The sequence below is a fragment of the Tasmannia lanceolata genome, unplaced genomic scaffold (assembly GCF_043159265.1).
Source record: "Tasmannia lanceolata isolate RefF3 unplaced genomic scaffold, GAP_Taslan_0.1 ptg000008l, whole genome shotgun sequence".
NCBI classification, from domain to species: Eukaryota; Viridiplantae; Streptophyta; class Magnoliopsida; order Canellales; family Winteraceae; genus Tasmannia; species Tasmannia lanceolata.
The window spans coordinates 30,659,162-30,667,892 of NW_027518685.1; the positions used below are offsets into that span (position 1 = coordinate 30,659,162).

Sequence of the window (8,731 nt, forward strand, 5' to 3'; positions counted from 1 at the left end):
ATTAGTTCCTCGCAAAATTATTCGTTAACGGTCCTTAAGAATTTCATATTTGCCTGTTAGTCCTTGTTTTTAGAAAATAATTGCCTTAAACAAACTGCCGTTGCTTTCTTCCATTAAAATTTTAAAAATGACAATATTACCCAAACTCTCTCTCTCCTGTCCTTAGGGCTGCAAATGAGCCGAGCCGAGCCTTGGGGTGTTCGGGCTCAGCTCGTTTAGTTTTTATGAAGGCTCGTGTTCGGCTCGGCTCGTTTAGTTTTCGAAAAAGCTCAGCTCGGCTCGTGAAATATTCAAGAAAGCTCGGCTTGGGCTCGGCTCGTTAAGTGGAACAAACCGAGCTTAAGCTCGGCTCGTCTCAAGAATGATAAAAACATACATATGTGGGATTTGAACCCAAGCCCCCTCTAAATTCAGCCTACAATTTGTTGTAACATAGTACGGAGGCTTTGTAATAGGCTCCTTAAAGAACACTTTGTTGAACACCATGTTAGCTAATTTTTGGAAGTTCTCGTTACCCATGAGAATCAAGTTTCTAATCTCTGCCACCCATTTCTAAGTCACTATACAGCATTGCCGCTCCCTAGCACTAATACCATTTCATTTGATTTGAAATTGTGTTGTTCGGGGGTGATCTTGGTTCTAGATAAATTCATTGTGATTAGTTGTTCAGGCATGTCTTATGACTTGAATGTCTTACCTAACCTTGGTCCCGATGGCAGGTGAAAGAACATTATGAAATGAGAAAGCTGGACATGTTGGTTGATCCTGAGCTGCATTGCAACTATTTGTAGGCCGAGCTGGAACAGCTCATCCAGATCGCACTGCTCTGCACTCAGTCCTCCCCAAAGGACCGTCCAAGAATGTTGGAGGTGGTGAAGTTTCTTGAAGGCGATAGTTTGGGGATGAATAAAGCTTGGTGGTCACTTTGTAATCCATGCCACACTTGCAGTCGGGCCTCCCCGATGAACCTATTTAGCACGGGGATGTAGCTATCCCTGGAGCGGTTAATTCCAGATCATTTTGTTCCTCATCGTCTGCATCCCCGATGAACCTATTTAGCACGGGGATGTAGCTATCCCTGGAGCGGTTAATTCCAGATCATTTTGTTCCTCATCGTCTGCATCCCAAGAACTTATACAGGGACCATCCGATAATTTTGAAGTTGGTGAGGGTTCTTGAATGCGACACTACGGCTTCGCAGGTGATGAAGTCAACTTGGGATCTCCTTTTAACAATTCAAATATATCAATTAGTATAAATTAAATATATTAACATGCGTCTAGAAAATAATCATAGTGGTACAATACATGCATTTGCTTGAAAACATCATGGCTGTTTTCACTCCCCACATTTTTTTTTTCATTTTATTATCATCAAGCATTTCTGTTTCACCCATTATCTTTTCATTTATGTTACTTACACTCGCAAACCTTGATTCAGAGACAGAACTGAAGACAATGGGAAGCTTCTTGAGGATGGGAATTGCATCCATTCCTATGGTTCGACGATTGGTATATAGATGCATGAATGCGACATTGACATTGGACTGCAAACTTTTGATCAGTTGGGTGTTTATCTTCTCTGATGCAATTTGTATCTTAGTACAAATGGGACGGTTGGCTTTGTTCATAAGTACAGTTTAGTTTGCTCCTTCTCACATGGTTTCATTCACATAATATTTATCTTCTGATTAGTTTTTGCTGGAGTTTCTATCGGAATTCAACAGACCATAATAGTCAGTCACATGGGAAGTATCTGATCCTTGTTCATTAGTCCATTCAAGTGAATTGGATTGCACCTTTATCATGGTAGTGAAAAGATCTTGAAAAATGAAGACTTAGGAAAATACTATCAGTGCCATTTTTTAGATTGTAGTGTGGAACTAATTCAAAAATTTCAGTGATAATAGCTTGAAAAATGAAAACTTAGGAGATACTATCAACGAATTTTTGAGATTATAGTGTGGAACTAATTCAAAATTTTGTTGGAGTATTTACCTGTCACAATTTTGCTCAATCCTAATTGAGCATTTTAGACTTCTCCTTCTGGAAAGAACCATTAATTTTTGCCTAGGCCTCCCTTACGGGTTTCAACTTTAAGATCCCAATCTCCCCATAGAAAAACTTGACAATGTTTGCTCGGGAAGGACATGGGAATGAGACTTCTCGTATGGCATTTGGCTTCTCGTATGGCATTTGGCGAGTTTAGAAAGAAATGATAAATGCTCAAAACTCATTGCTTTTCCATTTTTTCCTTTTGAGGCAAATGATTCTCTTTTCCTTTTGATGCGATGACATAAATTATTAGCTAGTTATTTTTTCTTCTCTTTTTCTTTTGCGTCCCTTTTGCCAAAAGTAAGAAACTTTGGTTTGAGAAAAAGAAAAGGATCCATTTTTATGGCTCTTTGCAAATGATTTTAAATTTTAGGGTCAAGCATGGCTCATCAATTTATAAGGGATTTTGGCCTTTGTCCTTTCTTTTCAAAATTATTGCTTAATGGTCCTTAAGAACTTCATATTTAACCATTAGTCCTTGTTTTAGAAAATAATTGCAGTAACATCCCAAAAACAAACTGTGGTTACTTTCTTCCATTAAAATTTTGAAAATGACAAAATTACCAAGGGTTCGTCAAACGAGTGGAGAGTGTGTGCATTGGCTCTTAGGACAGGTAGGGCTGCAAATGAACCGAGCCGGCTTGCGAACATGTTTGGGTTCGGCTCGTTAAAAGCTCGGCTTGGGCTCGTTCGTTTACTAAACAAGCCGAACCCGAGCCCAAAAATTAGGCTCGCCAAATAAACGAGCCGAACTTGAGCTTTGTATAGTTCAGCTCGGAAAAGCTCGCGAGCTTTTTAGGCTCAGTACATAAACGAGCCTAGCTTTAAAGCTTGGATTATGTTTGCTTTTTATATATAAAATAAAAGAATGTGGGTTGTTTATCACAAATGAAAGTTTGGCCGCATTGCTTGCAAATACCATTTTAAAAAAAAAACACACATTGCTTGCAAATTCTCACCTTATCTTCGCAAACGTATTGAGGAAGCCGCATTGCTTGCAAATACCATTTTAAAAAAAAAACACGTTGCTTGCAAATTCTCACCTTATCTTTGCAAAATTTATTGAGGAAATGGTCATGTAAGGCTTGTTTTAGCCCACTCAAAAACTAAGATGGTATTTGTCCTTTTTTTTTTGAAATAATAGAGGGATTTTTCCATCCAGCACTATTTTCTGAATAACATTTTCTAGGAACTGAGGGTATGCTTTCTGGACATTTTGAGGTGTAGTGGAATGAGAAGATTTGTAATAAAAGATAATCAGAAACACGTTCCGAAAGAAGTCACCCATAAATACTCAAATCAACTACAAAAGGGGTCTACCAGCATGGAAACTACAAGAAGTATGTTTCCCATGTTTTTTCTTCAAAAAGATCAATAATGGCCAAAGTGAGGGTGGTTTACGTCCTCCAAAATGCCCCTAATATTTCACTGATGAAAGTATGAGGCCTCTCACAGTATCCATAAAATAAACATGTAAGATTGACAGGAAGTCCATGGCGAACTATGACTGAATTTGAACCTTAAACTTTTCCCCTACAAACGGAGGGATTATTTGCCTCTTTTAAGGAAATACAAATAATCCATATCTAGGACATCAAGGTTAAGCCAATCTTGTTTCCTGAAGTGCAAACCTCAAATCACTATATATTTGTAGCCTATAACACACTTCATTTTTTTGTTTTCGGGCCAGGGTATGCTTGCAATGCCACTTCAAAACCTAAGTGAGACCTACCCCATATTACTAGACACTAGCATCTTGCTTGTGATTGTTGAATAAAAAGTTCATAAAGTGTGTCCCATACTTCTTTTGAAGTTGGGGTACCAAGTATTTGTGCAGAGAGTCCTACCGTTAGAGTTTACAACTCTTGACATAGTGGTTGGTTTTGCACCATTTAGTGCACTCTAGGTTAACAATGGTAGCGTTTTTGGAGGTATCTTCGATTGTTTTTGGAGGAGCTTCAATAGAGCCGACAACATAGCCTACAAGATCGGATGAAATTAGAATAGACTCCACCTGATGGTTCCACAAACCAGTACCCATGCTCTGATACCATTAACAATCCAGGTTTTGATGAAGAAGTGTGTTGTGATTTCATTGATTGGAGTTTTTTTCAAATACAATAGAGGTATGACAGGAAGATTGCCACATACCCCTAAAAAATAAAAGGAAATGCATTGAGCAATGACGTAAAAAAGGAATGAACTAGTACCCATGCTCTTATAACATGAAGAAACCGGGTTTAGATGAAGAAGTGTGTTGTGATTTCATTGATTGGAGTTATTTTCAAATACAATAGACGGATGCCAGCAAGATTTCCACAGAGCCCTAAGAAATAAAAGGAAAATGCATTGAGCAATGGCACAAAAAAGGAATGTAACCTGGTAAGCAATTAAGGAAGGAAAGCCTAAAAGGAAAAGCAATATTCTAATGAAAGAAAGAATGTAAAAACGTTATGGGTGGGAGATCCTTTATGCACGTCAGCTTTCTATATTTTATCAGAAACACAAATAATCCCTATCTCGGATACCAAAACCAGGTTAAACCAATCTTGTTTCCTTGAAGTGCAAACCTTGAATCACTTTATACCTGTAATCTATAACACACTTCATTTTTTGTCTTTGGGCCTGGGTATACTGGCAATGCTAATTCAAAACCTAAGTGATATCCACCCCATATTACTAGACAACTCCCTGACTCCTCCATCAACGTTAACATTCATGTCTATCCTTAATTCCAATGTTATAGTTGAAAAGGAAACAGATAGACACATATGCTCTGAACCTAAAATATCTGAAGCTAAACCAGAGAACTGGAGCCGGTGTGCACCCAATAACTGCTTTCTGACGTTCCGTGAATAGCCTGGACATTGAGGAATTTTCAGCAAAGGCATTTGGTAATCGCTCTGATTCTATTTCAGTTCAGTCCATCTGAATCAAGAGAGGATCCCAAACAACTTATCTTTCTTTTAGTTGCTGAATTTTAAACCCTGTCTATTGAACCCGCAGAAAACAAGAAAGAAAACAAAGAATAGCTCAAGTTTAGATATATCCGCCTAAATGGCATCAATTGACAAGAAATCATGTGTAAGCTACTATATGAAAATAAGGCAGAGAAAATGACTCAGTGCATACCCAGTCCAGCAACATGACACCATCACTGTTTGCAAGCAGAGCAAGATCAAAAACTCTTTGTCCAGTGATTAGTTCAAGAAGAAAGATCCCATAACCAAAAACATCAGTCTTCTCTGAACACTTTCCGGTGGAGAGGTACTCTGGAGCTATATGCCCAATTGTGCCACATACAAGAGTTGTCACCTCAGTATCTCTACAGTCCATTAGTTTAACCAAGCCAAAGTCACGCAAAAATGGTCATCCAATAAAATATTTGCAGCTTTCACATCACGGTGAATAATCTTTGGGTCACAATGATCATGCAAATAAGATTGTCCCCTTGCTGATCCAAGTGCAATCTTCCTTCGTGTTGTCCAGTCAAGTGGTGGTTCAGATTGTGGACGCTCTACAAGAAAGACCAAAATAAACTTCCTTTTAGAGAATTTTGCAGATATAAGCACAATACCCAGTGCTGGAAAATTTTCTGATTCAATTTTCACCAGACTTGTTTGAAATGATCCTTGAGGAGGCCATTAATGGTTACAGGCAAGGATGTACATTCCCAAACCAAAATACAGGTGAAAAGCAAAAAGAAGTGGAAAAGAATGCAGTGAGGAAGAGGTGAAAAGTACCTCTCAAACATGACCCAACACTTCCATTAACCATATAGGGAAAAACAAGAATTCGCTCCCTGAGTGTCACGCAGAAACCTAGCAGCCGGATGAGGTTTCGATGCACAGTGGTCCAGACCATTTCTAGCTCCGACTGAAATTGCAGCTCGACTCCTGGTGTACGTTCTTCATTAAGTCTCTTTATTGCCACGAGTCAACCATCTGCTAAGTGTCCCTTATACACCTTCCCAAAGCCACCTTGACCAATAATGTTCTCATTGCTAAATTTACCAGTTGCAACTTGTAGTTCTCGCAGAGAAAATCTTTTGATATGTCCCAGCTGAACTTCTACATCCACATCAGCTGCAGAGAAAATTTGAACAAGTTAGAACACATGCATTAGTATAGAATCCTTCACACACACGGAGACACTTCATGGGTGGCCCCACTGTGGAATGAACGCATGAAGGATGCTAGCATTTTCCAAGATCCATATAAGTCCAATATATCCATTTTACAACTACTTACCAGGAACATCAAAAAAATGTCCATGTGGCTTACGACGATGCCACCACGCAAGCCTAGTTGCGCCTGAAATCACTTTATCAGCAATCGCTCCATTATTCTTTGCACTATTTCCTGCTGAGATAACACCTCAGAGACACTGAATGAGATACAGTTATAGTTTATTTTTTTATGCAGTCATGTAGCAGTAAAACATAACAAGCACCAGCAAGCATACAATTGCAACAGGAAGCGGCCTTGTCAGATGTTGACCATGTCAAACGAGACGAATCATGAGGCTCCCCGACCAGTAAGCATCTAGGAGAAGCACATCAATTACCACCCCTCGAATTTGGTATTGGATGATTCAATCAGTTTCCATTATCAAAACTATGGAAATGTGCATGCATGTGTACAAGAGTGGTAGCAAATAAAAGCTCAATGTTTGCATCTCATCAAAGGTAAATTAAATGCAATTGCAATGGTTTTATTGGAGAAAAGAAATAAATGTAAAAGCTCCAATATTATGTCGGATAGACTAAAAATCCACATGGAACCCATTTTTCGTCAATGTCCAAACAAATGATGGCTGTGAAGGATCTCCTCAGAGTGCAAGAACCAAGTGGCTTTGAAAAAATAAAAACAAATGATTAAATCTGATACTGGAATCAGATAAGCCAAATCTAACCAATCTAAGCAGCGCGCCAAGCCAAAAGATGAGCAATTGCAAGACTTCCATAATAAACTTCAATAAAGAGAGATTACTAAAAGAATATGGCACCTCGAGAAGAGATATTTGGTGGTGGAGCAAATGGAGGAAGTGGAGATCCTGGGCAAACTTGTGTTGTAACAAGACAGCAGAGTCCTTTGTTATTAGAACTGTAGAATGAAAACAAAAAAAACAGTCAGTAGCAATAATGCACAAACATCAGTTAAACATAGTCCCTACAGTTCATAGAGCTATTCAGTAAGTGTTATCATCAGGAGTTGCTAATGAGAAAAAGAAAACTATGTAGACATACTTATTAGGATAAACTCTTGATTTAGCTTCTCGTCATCAATTTTCACATACCATTTACATAATTTTCAGTTCATGTTTTTTCTATATAGATAGAATCCTTTTCCGTTTTATACTTTTTTATTAAATTGAAAGAATGAGAATTAGAATAAATTCTAGGCTCAAGGAGAATAGTTGTGACTAAGCAAAATCATCCGACTCGCCTTTACAAAGAACAAAGGGAGAAAATTTAGTGAAATCTGTATTGTAGTGTGTTGAACGAAATTTTAGACTCAAGGAGAATAGTTGTGACTAAGCAAAATCATCTGCCTCGCCTTTACAGAGACCAAAAGGAGAAAATTTAGTGAAATATGTATTGGAGTGTATTGAACTAAATGTTTTGCCAAAAGAAAAGAAAAGGTAAATATTATATTTAAGGAGTATTTGTGAACTCAAATTGCCTTCTAAATGCAAGGATGTCAACTCCCAAAATAGTCTTGAATAAAATCTTCATGGGACACGTTACAACAGTTTCAGTTTTGATCGGGATGGAAATGGAAACATTTCGGTCATTTTGTGTCAGTTTCTGTGGAAATTTAAAAGGCTATGGTTAACGGATACCCTCGCGGGTTATTTAAATCGTCTCGTAGTTTTTACCGGTGAGATCTATGTTAAATTTTAAAGTGCATTTTTTGGGTAGCTTTATTTTATTTTTATTTTGAGTGTTGTAGTGAGGGCAAATATGTACTTTTGTGTCCATGGGCATGTTGGTCTTTTTGCCTAGCTTGCACATGTGTGAGCCACACATGTTTGCTACAACTTTTCCCACTACTTCCTATTTCAAATTCAAACCTTTACTTGGAACTCCAAACCCACTACTTCCCTAAGCATTTAAGACACCACTTTCCCATACCCACTACCACTTACCTAAGCTATCTTCTCTTCACTTTCCTTGACCAAGCCTAATTCTCACAAACTTCATTTTGGTAGAGATTCTCCACAACCTAGACCTCCATTGAAGCTCTCTTGTGTGCAAGCTTTCCTCTTGAAGCTTTCTTCTTTTGATTGTTCTTTATCTTGTATGTTTTGTTTTTCTCTCATATATTGAAGCACATCTTTTTTGGGCATTGTTCTTCTTCTACTTGGTTGTTCATGTTAGGCTAGTGTAAACTTTGGTTTCACTGTTTGAGAAGAGGATTTTTCGGTGTTGTGAATTCCGTCTTTCTCTATATGGTATCAAAGCCACAAGGGTGGTAGTTGGTGCTTGTCAAGATATCCTTGGTGAAGAAGTTCAATCGGTGCTTTGAAGATGGATATGAGTAGAAGGGTTAGTGGACTCGGCATTGAGTTGCTAAATCAATCCATTTACAAGATATGGAGAACATGTATGGAGTCTTATCTTGTGGGAGAAGATTTATGGGATGTTGTTTGTGGAGATGCAAATGTGGCTCCGG

The 8,731-nt window shown here is 38.3% G+C and overlaps 1 pseudogene; it reads right to left on the reverse strand.

The window, feature by feature from the left end:
* Positions 1-3,903: 3,903 nt before the first annotated feature.
* Positions 3,904-8,259, reverse strand: LOC143882874 (LRR receptor kinase BAK1-like; annotated as a pseudogene).
* Between the last annotated feature and the right edge of the window lie 472 nt (positions 8,260-8,731).